Here is a 12,778-nt window from a genome sequence, read left to right on the forward strand (position 1 = left end):
TTACAGGTGGAAAGTGTTCTTTCCTACCTCAGGATAAAAAGAATAGACCTAAGGGTCATCAGAATTCTAATTTTCATTCCTTTCATAACTTTAAGGGACAGAAGTCTTCCTCTTCCAAGTCGGATCAATCCGAATCTTCTTGGAGGTCAAGTCAGCCTTGGAATTGGGGGAAGCAAGCTAAGAAGCCTTCCCTTGATTCTAAATCAACATGAAGGGGCAGCCCCTGATCCTGTAGTGGATCAAGTGGGGGGCAGGCTTTCTTGTTTTCAGCAGGCTTAGATATGCAATGTTCCAGATCCTTAGCCCATATATATAGTATCCCACGGTTACAGAATAGGATTCAAATCTTGTCCTCCCAGGGGCAGGTTCCACCTGTCAAGGTTATTTGAGAACCAGATAAAGAGAGAGGCCTTCTTAAACTGCTAAAGGACTTATCATCCCTGGGAGTGATTGTTCTAGTTCCTCTAGAGGAACAGAGTCTAGGATTCTATTCAAATGTGTAGTTCCCAAGAAGGAGGGCACTTTTTGTCCCATTCTGGAACTAAAGTACCTCAATCAATTCCTCAGGGTTCCGTCCTTCAAGATGGAGACCATCCGTTCTATTATTTGGTCCAAAAGGGTCAGTTAATGATGACCATAGATCTGAAGGATGCGTATCTTCATGTTCCTATTCACAGGGATCATTACAAGTATCTAAGCTTTGCCTTCCAGGACAAACATTTCCAGTTTGTTGCCCTTCTTTTTGGCCTTGCTACAGATCCCAGAATTTCTACAAAGGTTCTGGGGGCTCCTCTGGCAGTGGTGAGGTCCCAGGGTATTGCTGTGGTGCCTTATCTAGACGACATTCTATTTCAAGCACCATATTTTCATCTAGCAAGATCTCATACTGAGATGTTGTTGTCTATTCTACATTCTCACGGGTGGAAAGTGAATCTGGGAAAGAGTTCCCTTGTTCCAGATACAAGGGTTTGTCTCTTGGGAACAATCATAGATTCCCTGTCCATGAAGATTTTTCTGACAGACGTCAGAAAATCCAAGCTTTATGTTTCTTGCCTGTTTCTCCAGTCTGCTATTTGTCCATCTGTGGCTCAATGCATGGAGGTGATTGGACTGATGGTTGCCTCCATGGACAGCATTCCTTTTACTCGGTTCCATCTGAGACTTCTGCAGCTATGCATGCTCAGTCAATGGAACGGGGACCACTCAGATCTTACGCAGAAGATAAATATGGATTCTCACTCTCATGGTGGGTTTCACAGGACCATCTGTCTCAGGGGACATGCTTCCTGAGGCCTTCCTGGGTGATTGTGACCACAGATGCCAGCCTGTTAAGCTGGGGAGCAGTTTGGGGTTTCTTAAAGACACATGGTCTGTGGACTCCAGAGGAGTCGTCTCTTCCAATAAACATCTTAGAGTTGAGAGCAATTTTCTATGCTTTAAAGGGACACTCAATAAAATTAAACTTTCATTATTCAGATAGAGCAATCAATTTTAAACAAGTTTCCAATTTACTTCCATTAACAAAATGTGCACAGTCTTTTTATATTTTAACTTTTTGAGTCACCAGCTCCTACTGAGCATGTGCAAGAATAAGTGTGTATGCATTTGTGAATGGCTTATTGCTGTCACATGGTACAGGGGGAGTGGAAAAAGACATAAATTTTATAATAGTCCGAAAAAAAATCTACTACTCATTTGAAGTTCAGACTAAGTGCCATTGAATTGTCTTGTTATCTTACATTTGCTGATTATGCAAATCTACAGTGTTGACTGGTCCATTAATAGCTTGGCCTCAATTAGCTTTTGTCTGATTTATCAGATTTCAGTCTGACAACATCACCTCGGTGGCCTCCATCAATCACCAGGAAGTCAGAGTTCCTTGGCAATGAAGGAGGACTGCTTCTTCCCTAAATAGTTCTTGCATTGGTTGGAGCTGTGCTTTGGGTCATTGTCCTGTTGAAGAAGAAAATTTGCTCTAATCAAGCGCCGTCCACAGTGTATGGCATGGCGTTGCAAAATGGAATGATAGCCTTCCTTCTTCAAGGTCCCTTTTACCCTGTTTAAATCTCCTACTTTAAATAATAAATGTGATGAAAAGGATATAAAGGAGGAGTTTCTAGATTCACAATATCTCAATGAAAAAGGAAACAAATTATGGTGCTATATTGTTACATAATATAATGTAAACAAATGTGTCAGTAATTTACTCACATAACCTTGAGCTATCTTAAAGGGACACTGAACCCAAATTTTTTCTTTCATGATTCAGATAGAGCGTAAAATGTTAAGCAAATTGCAAATTTTCTCCTATTATAAATTTTTTATCGTTCTCTTGCTATCTTTATTTTAAAAGCAGGAATGTAAATCTTAGCAGCCAGTCCATTTTAGGTTCAGCACCATGGATTGGAGGCTTACATTTACCCACCAATAAGCACGCATAACCCAGGTTCTCAATAAAAAATGGGCTGGCTCCTATGCATCACATTCCTGCTTTTGAAATAAAGATAGCAAAAGAATGAAGAAAATTTGATAATAGGAGTAAATTAGAAAGTTGCTTACAATTGCATGCTCTATCTGAATCATGAAAGAAGAAAAAAAAAACTGGGTTTAGTATCCCTTTAAGGTCAAGTGCTGTGCAGTCCTGATTTACAAGGCTGTCAGGATCAGCTCTCCCAGTGTGAAGTGAATTGCTGCTGCCAAGGTCCGTTACCATGTCTCAAAATAAAAAAAAAAACATGCATAGTGTGACACTGTGTATAACAGATATGTTATAATTAGATATTAGCTCTGTGGAATCTGTTGGCGCTCTACAAATAACCGATAATAATAGAAGGGTACTTACACTTTTCAGGAGCTACAAATCAGCAACAAACTCATTGTGATTACTAAAATTCATATGAAAATTGATGCATAACAGTAATAATTACAAAACTATACTATACATTGTCCCCACTATCACAATTGTTTTTATTAATGACAATATTGATAGAACCAGGAAAAATATAAAATATTAACGTATTATGTTAAAGGGACACTGAACCCAAATTTTTTCTTTCATGATTCAGATAGAGCATGCAATTGTAAGCAACTATCTATTTTACTCCTATTATCAAATTTTCTTCATTCTCTTGATATATCTATCTGAATCATGAAAGAAAAAATTTGGGTTCAGTGTCCCTTTAAGAAGTGGCATAATTCGAACCCAACATTCAGGCCATATGGTACTAAAGTATTAAGTTTGAAAATCCACTTCATTTCTAGTTTTGAGAGTTCTTTGTCCATATCAGTCCCTCTCCAATGATTATCTACTTTTCTAATTCCCATTAAAATTAACCCACTAGGATCTTGGTTATGTTTTACCTTAAAGTGTGTGGAGACTGGGTGTTTAAGTGAACCTTTTTTTATTATAAATGTGTTCATATATCCTAGAAATCTAGAAATCTAGTGAAATCTAGTGGTTTTGCCTATATAAAACCAATCTTCAACTACAAACTAAGAGATAAATCACATATTTACTGTTACAGGTTATTAATTGGTCAATGTTATAATTTTTCTTTCCATCTCTTGAATGGATAATATTCCTATTCTTCTTTTCTGAGTTAGGAATATTATTGCAACCTACAGAGTTTCTACAATATTTAAATCCCTTTATACCAGTTAGCCAATTTCCTGAAATGCTATCTCTAATATAACTATTCGTTAGCTGATCTGATTATGTGCTCTTTTAAAAATTAAATTAGGTCTATCAGGAAGGATAGAGTTAAGTGTCGACTCTCTTTTTAGTATGCCCCAATTTTTATCTATAATCCCTTTTAATTCCTTGTTCTGGTTATTATAGTTAAAAATCAAGTTGATATTATTATTCTTTCTTTCTTTGTATTTTAACATTTCACATCTCTCTAGATTACCAATCTCTTCAATTGTGGTTTTAAGATTTTCTTCTTTAAAACCCTTATCTAAAAAAGGATTTTTTAGAACTTGAGCTTGTTCAAAATAAATGTTATCGTCTTTGCAATTTCTTCTAATTCTGTGAAACTATCCCTTCGGTACATGCTCTATCTATCTTCTATGATGGCAACTAAACTAATATAATTGTTCACATCAGTTTTCTTGAAGAAGTTCTTAGATTTTAATTTATCATTCTACACATAAATTTCAAGATCCAAAAAATTAATCTTGGATTGACTATATTCCCATGAAAAATTAATATTCCAATTATTATTTTTTAGATGGTCGAAAAATGAAATAAGATCATTTTCAGATCCATTCCATATAAGAAATACATCATCTATGTAGCGATGGTAAGATACAATGTTTTTCCCCCAGTCATGCCCACCATATATCCATGACTCCTCCCATGCTGCCATGAAAAGGTTGGCATAACTGGGGGCAAAACGCATACCCATTGACATTCCTCCTATCTGTAGGTAATAGTTATAATTAAACCAGAAAAAAAATGATTTCAATACCCTCCAGAACATATTGTATTTGTGTTTCACATAAATCACTAAGTTGTGTTAACATAAGGGTTACTGCTTCCAAACCTCGTTGTTTGGTTATAATAGTATATAGAGACATTACATCTTCTATAACTAGCCAGTAGTTATTATTCTATTCGGTATTATTTAGTACATTTAAAACACTGTGTCTTTCAGATATGATTTAGTTTGCTTTACCACTGGTTGGAGAAGGATGTCTATATATTTGGATAGACCGCTAGTTAGGGAATTAACCCCTGATAATATGAGTCTTCCCGGGGGGTTTACTCTATCTTTGTGTAACTTGGGTAAGATATAAAAAGTTGCAAATTTCATGAATTTTATATTGATTTAATTAAATTCATAGTTATCTAAAATCCCCTTTTATTTTCCTTTTAAGAGATAGATCTCCAATCTTTTTTTAAACATATTTAAAGGATGTATATCTAATATCTTATATTTTACTTCATCACTCAGAAGGTGTTCACATTCTGTTATATATTTTGACTTGTCTATTATTACTCCTCCTCCGCCCTTGTCTGCTGCTTTTATCACTATGTTCTTGTCAAATTGAAGTTATTTTAGTACTTCTTGTTCTTTTTTTATTTAAATTGTAAATATGTTTGCTTTTCCTTTGTCTTAAATAACATTCTACTAGTTCTAAAAATATCTCAATTGGTGCGGATTGGCAATGTATGGGGTTAAATGTAGATCTAGATTTGAGGCCCATGTGAGTAATTTCACTCATTATAATTTCACTAGGATGGTTCATTGTTTCCCTCTCTAGGGGGTTAAGAAGAAAATGTTTTTTTATAGACAAATTCCTTGCTTAATACTTCTGCTTCATTATTTGTGATATTTTTCTCAGATAAATTAAATATGCCCTTTTGAATAAGATCTTTATTAGAAATGACATTTGTATCTTTACCTGCATCTAATATCTCTCTCTTTCGTATCTCTCTCCTCGTATATTCCTCTCTTCTTCTACTTCTCCTCTTTGAAAAAATGTCTATGTCTGATACCTGTTTCGTTTTCTTGGATCCTACAAAAACTCCTCCTCATGTTCTTGAAAATTCTAAATTTCTTGGAAATTGTCAAGGACTTAAAATCTATTTCTATGTTCAAAATTGTTTCTTTCAGTACCTCTAGAGTCTATAGGATTTGTATGTCCCTCTATGTCTATTACCCTGAACTATTTTTCAATCATTCCTATCATTCCTAGGGGGAGCTTGGTTACTATTTCTAAAGTCTCTATTTTTGTCAAAATTTCTACTATTATGACTTTCTCTGAATCCTGATTCATTTATGTTACTCATAGTATTATAGGATTCTTTTGTGTGTCGCATTTTTTTCTTTTTTATTCAATTTATTTTGTGTCTTAAATAGTTTGTTGCCTTTTTTTCTATATGTTCTCTTATTTATTTCTTTATAATTCTGTAAATCCCTCTGGTGTTTCTTAATTTTAATAATTTGTATCTCTTTTTTCAGACTGTCTAGGGAATCAATTACACTTTTACTCTTATCTTTGTATTCTTTCTCTTGAAAGAATGGTGTTAATTGTTGTTCAAGAGTATGAAATCCCTATCTAATTCTGTCAGGATTTGCTTCTTCTCAGAAACAATTAGGGACATAAGTCTATGTGTGCATTCTTCCAAAATGCCGTTCCATCTGCTTGGGAGGAGACATAGATATATGGTGGGCATGACTGAGGGAAAAACATTGTATCTTACCATCACTACATAGATGATGTATTTCTTATATGGAATGGATCCGAAAATGAAGTTATTTCATTTTTCAACCATCTAAAAAATAATAATTGGAATATTAATTTTTCATGGGAATATAGTCAATCCAAGGTTAATTTTTTTTGGATCTTGAAATTTATGTGGAAAAGGATGAATTAAAAATCTAAGAACGTCTTCAAAAAACTGATGTGCACAATTATATTGGTTTTAAATAGTTGCCATTATAGAAGATGGATAGAGCATGTACCGAAGGGACAATTGCACAGAATTAGAAGAAATTGCAAAGACGATAACATTTATTTTGAACAAACTCAAATTCTAAAAAAAATCGTTTTTTATATAAGGGTTTTAAAGAAGAAAATCTTAACACCGCATTGAAGAGATTGGAAATCTAGAGAGATGTGAAATGTTAAAATACAAAGAAAGAAAGAGTTGGAGAAATAATAATAATCTCAACTTAATTTTTAACTATAATAACCAGAACAAGGAATTAAAAGGGATTATAGATAAACATTGGGGCATACTAAAAAGAGAGTGGACACTTAACTCTATCTTAAAAATCAGCTAACTAATAGTTATCTTAGAGATAAAATTTCAGTAAATTGGCTAACTGGTATAAAAGTACAGGTAGCCCTCAGTTTACGCCGGGTTAGGTTCCAGAAGGAATGGTTGTAAATCGAAACCGTTGTAAATTGAAACCCAGTTTATAATGTAAGTCAATGGGAAGTGAGGGAGTTAGGTTCCAGGCCTCTCTCAAAATTGTCATAAGTAACACCTAAAACATTATTTTTAAAGCTTTGAAATGAAGACTTTAAATGCTAAACAGCATTATAAACCTAATAAAATAATCACACAACACAGAATATATAATTAAACTAAGTTAAATGAACAAAAACATTTGCTAAACAGCATTATAAACCCAATAAAATAATCACACAACACAGACTTCACTTGCATTTTTCTGCAAACAGTTATTTCTATGCATTCTAATCTGGACTGATTTATAGACAGGAAGATCTTGTTCCTTTAAAATCTGCTCGATAGCTTAGGTCTGGTTAAACCGATTAATTTCAGCTTGCTTGGCTTTGCTGCAATACAAGCGGACAGCTCCACCTACTGGCTATTTTAATAAATGCACTGCTTCTCAATGCTTTTCAATAGCAGTCACATGACTGGAAAAAAAGGTTGTTATTCTGAAACGGTGTAAATTGAGCCGTTGTAAAACGAGGGCCACCTGTATTTAAATATTGTAGAAACTGTGTAGGTTACAATAATATTCCTAACTCAGAAAAGAAGAATAGGAATATTTTCCATTCAAGAGATGGAAAGAAAAATTGGACATTAACCAATTAATAACCTGTAACAATAAATATGTGGTTTATCTCTTAGTTTGTAGTTGCAATTGCTTTTATATATGCAAAACCACTATAATTGAAATACCACCTTAAAAATGTATTCCACTGTTGGCTTCCCCTATATCAGGTCTGTGGATATATCAGGAGCTGATTTGTAGCTCCTGAAAGTGTGAGTACCCTTCTAACTAATTATGCCATATCTGTTACACACAGTATCACACTATCGCCTAGATTTAGAGTTTGGCGTTAGCGGTCAAAACCAGCGTTAGGGGCTCCTAACACTGGTTTTGGGCTACCGCTGGTATTTAGAGTCAGTCAGGAAAGGGTCTAACGCTCACTTTGCAGCCGCGACTTTTCCATACCGCAGATCCCCCTACGCCATTTGCGTATCCTATCTTTTCAATGGGATCTTTCTAACGCTGGTATTTAGAGTCTTGGCTGAAGTGAGCGTTAGAAATCTTACGACAAAACTCCAGCCGCAGCAAAAAGCCAGGAGTTAAGAGCTTTCTGGGCTAACGCCGGTTCATAAAGCTCTTAACTACTGTGCTCTAAAGTACACTAACACCCATAAACTACCTATGTACCCCTAAACCGAGGCCCCCCCCACACCGCCGCCACTCTAATACATTTTTTTAACCCCTAATCTGCCGACTGCACACCGCCGCAACCTACGTTATCCCAATGTACCCCTAATCTGCTGCCCCTAACACCGCCGACCCCTATATTATATTTATTAACCCCTAATCTGCCCCCCCCAACGTCGCCGCTACCTACCTACAATTATTAACCCCTAATCTGCCGACCGGACCTCACCGCTACTATAATAAAGTTATTAACCCCTAATCCGCCTCACTCCCGCCTCAATAACCCTATAATAAATAGTATTAATCCCTAATCTGCCCTCCCTAACATCACCGACACCTAACTTCAAGTATTAACCCCTAATATGCTGACCGGACCTCACTGCTACTCTATTAAATTTATTAACCCCTAAAGCTAAGTCTAACCTAACCCTAACACCCCCCTAAGTTAAATATAATTTAAATCTAACGAAATAAAATAAATCTTATTAAATAAATTATTCCTATTTAAAGCTAAATACTTACCTGTAAAATAACCCTAATATAGCTACAATATAAATTATAATTATATTGTAGCTATTTTAGGATTTATATTTATTTTACAGGCAACTTTGTATTTATTTTATATTTAAATGCTTTTTATTGAGTTTTACAAGGTTCACATGTTAACAAGTACAATATGAATCAGAAAACAGTCTTGAACAATTATAAAGTAAATGAAAAGAAAAAAAAAAGAAAGAAAAAGGAAAAAATACAAAAAATACAAAAAGTATATAAAAATAATATATATAACAAAAAAAAAGGAAAAAAAAAAGAAATTGTCATATTATTTAATTGTAATCTATTTAGAAGTTTGAGGAGTGTACTGTCCAGGGAGAAGTTGGGTTCCCTGCTCCTTTTAGGTAAGACTGAATGTATAGAAAGCTGAGTACCCAGAGGCTTTAAGCTGTGACTCAGGATGATATTACACTTTATGGTTATTTAATGTCCAGTAGAACCAAGTTGTATTGAACATCTCCCTAGTATCTAGAATCCAAGAGGCTGAATCATAGAACGTATAAGTGGTGGAAATCTTATTTTTAATCTCAACCCAGGCGGGGACTCCTGTCTTCCAGTGTCGTGCTATGCAGGTTCTGGTGATTGTACATAATATTTTGATAAGTGTATTAATCGCCTTATTGAATTTCTCTATATGTTCGTGTAAAAGAGCCTGAGCTATTGTGAGTTGGAAGTTTTCTTCTAACAAGGTACTTATAAGCTGGGATAGAGATTGCCAGATATTTTTTACCTCCTCGCAATCCCACCACATATGTCTATAAGTCCCATCTTTACCACATCCCCTATAACATAGTTTGCTTCCTGATTTTGTAATGTGAGATGTCTTTGTGGGTGTGAGGTACCAGCGGAATGCTGTTTTTATAGCATTCTCTCTTAGATCTGCACTCAAGAGACCTTTGCATAGGGAACTAAGTATTTTATTCCAGTCCTCAATATCAAGACTCTTCCCTATGTCTTCTTCCCATCTAAATATGATGTTGTTCTTCAGATTGCTAGAGATACTTTGTATGTCTATGTATAGCTTGGAGATTGATTTATGTGGTCTGTCTGCCGAGTCAAGTATTCTTTCTATTGTGGTTTTGGGTTGTCGTGATGTGTTTGTGAGGTATTTACTTATAGATGCGGACAGTTGCAAATATAGATACCAGTGTAGTTTGAGGGGTTGGATACAGTCTTGCAGCTGTGTGTATGTGAATAACTTGTAACTGGTCACAACGTCTGCTACCCTATATAGAGCTTTATTCGCCCATTTGTCTATTGTACTATGTACTTCTTCTGAAAGTAATGCCCTAATCGGGATCTGGAGTGTAGCTGTAGGTAATAGGTTCTTATTTTTCCGTATGAAAAGTACATCCTGTTGTCTTGCCTCTGTAATAGAGGAGGAATAGGTGTTTTTTCTATGCGTCTCCCTACACCATAATAGTTCATCTTGAAATTTTTTGTTTTCTATATCCTTTTCTAGAGTGGTCCAGAGTATCTTAGTGGAATGTCTGCCTAGTAAGGCCGTTTGAGAGACTCTGGCAGCTTTGTAATAGTCTATTAAGTTTGGAATGCCTACCCCTCCTAGTTGTCTGTGTCGCGTAAGTATTTTAGATGAGATTCTAGGGGACTTCCCTCCTCTTATGAAGGCCACTATTTCTGTTTGTAGCATGTTTAGTTCTGTAGTTTGTATCTTAAGTGGTAATGTCCGAAATAGGTAGAGAAGGCGAGGGAAGACATTCATCTTGACGGCAGAGAGTCTTCCGAACCAAGAAAATGAATGTTTTTTCCAGTTTGATAGATCCTGTCTGATAGTTTTTATCATTGGGATATAGTTATGTTTGTGTAATAATTCCAGGCGTGGTGTCAGGTTGACTCCTAAATATTTTAGAGAGTGTGTTGCCCATTTTAGATCAAAGTTTAATTCAATGTGTTTTTTCGTTATTTGTGGTAAGGCCAATGGCATTGCTTCACATTTGTCTAAGTTAATTTTATATCCTGAAATTTGGGAAAATGTGTCTAGTATGGAGTACAAATTCGGGAGCGAAACAAGCGGTCTGGTGATGGTCAGGAGAATGTCGTCGGCGAAGAGGGTCAGTTTGTAGTCAGTGTCCTTTACTTTAAGTCCTGTAATGTCTGGTGATAATCGTATCTTGGAGGCCAAAGGTTCAATGCATAATGCGAATAATAATGGCGACAGGGGGCAACCCTGCCTGGTGCCATTTAGAATCGGGAATATTCTCGATTTGTACCCAGAAGTTACCACCTGTGCAGTTGGCGTCGAGTATATCGCTTGAATCGCTGTAAGAAGTGGGCCTGTTAGTCCCATATGTCTGAGTAAGGCCATCATGTATTGCCAGTCAATTCTGTCAAACGCCTTCTCCGCATCTAATGAAAGAAGCAGAGAAGGCGTACCCGTCTTGTGTAGGTAGTCAATTATGAGCAACATCCGTCTTATGTTGTCAGGGGCTTCTCTGTCCTTTATAAAACCTACTTGGTCGGGGTGAATGAGAGATGGTAGAACCGTTTTGAGTCTGTTGGCTAGGATTTTGGTGAAGATTTTTAGATCTTGGTTGATAAGAGAGATAGGACGGTAGCTGGAGCAGAGTTTGATATTTTTCCCTTGTTTGGGTATGATCGCTATTTTTGCCTGCAACAGTTCCGTCGGTATCCCACTACCGGCCAAAATATGGTTACAGAATGTAGTGATATGTGGTATTAGACTCTCCTTAAAAAGCTTATAGTAGTCTCCTGGGAAACCGTCCGGTCCTGCCGCTTTGCCTAATTTTAGTTCTTTAATCACCTGTGCTACCTCAGGCGCTGTCACGGAGGCCCCTAAGTGGTCTAGATCTGTTTTGGTGAATTTAGGTAATTGAGCTGTTTCAAGGAATGTCTCTGTCAACTTATCTAACTTTGGCGATCTAGACACTTTGTTCCCATCATATAATTTGCTATAATATAGGGCGAATTCGTCGACTATCTCTTGTGGGTGGGTTGTTAATTCTCCCTTGCTGTTCAGAATAGAGGAAATAGTCAATGTTTTATTTCGCTCCCGAATCTTGTGGGCTAAATACCTATCGGGTTTGTTGGCATATATGTAGTATTGGACTTTTAACCTCTGAATGGCTCTACATGCATCAGCTCTCTGGATCTTTGCTAATTCGGCTCTCTTTTGTTTTAAAGTGTTTAATAGGGATTGTTTCAATGACATTCTATGTTGTTTCTCTAAGCTTCCAATCTCCTGTTGGAGTTGGGTTGTCTGTGATCTTTTTTGTCTAAGATATGTTGATTTGTTCTGTATGAGAATCCCCCGTATGACTGCCTTATGGGCTGCCCATGTGTTTAACGGATTGTCTGTGGAGTCTATATTCAATTGCCAATATTCCTGTAGATGTTTCAATGTATTCTCATAAGTTTGTGGGTGTTTGAAAAAGCTAGAATCAAATGTCCAAGATTTTTCTCTCTTGACATCTTGTGTCCCTTCTAAATGGAGAGAGACTATTGAGTGATCTGACCACATACATGGCAGTATCCGTGATGATTGTAAGACAGGTTGAAGGATCTGACTGACATATATGTAGTCAATCCTGGTGTATATATTGTGTGCTGCGGAGTAGAATGTAGTGTCTGTTGTATCTCCATAAAGAGTTTGCCAAGTATCTATAAGAGCATGTGGTGCTAGTAGATTTTGAATGGTTTTGACCGTATGATTGTGTCTTTGTTGTTTTTTGGTCAGTGTGTGTTGTGGAGTAGTCTTGAATTGTGACATGCAAATATTAAAGTCACCTGCTAGTATGAGTTTATGGTGTGACCAGTCTGTGAGTAAATAGGTAATTTGTCTAAAGAACTGTTCGTGTTTTTCATTGGGGGCATATATATTGCAGAGCATCACATTAACTTTATCTATCTGTCCTACTACTATTAAATATCTGCCTTCCTCATCAGCTATCACTGTATCGTGAGTAAATTGTAGACTTGAATGGATGAGAATAGACACTCCTCGTTTTTTAGTGGAAGTGGTTGCATGATAATGCTGGGTAAAATATCTAGACCAATATCTAGGTATCTGGCCCTTAGGAAAG

This window comes from Bombina bombina, chromosome 10 (assembly GCF_027579735.1).
Source record: "Bombina bombina isolate aBomBom1 chromosome 10, aBomBom1.pri, whole genome shotgun sequence".
Lineage (NCBI taxonomy): Eukaryota > Metazoa > Chordata > Amphibia > Anura > Bombinatoridae > Bombina > Bombina bombina.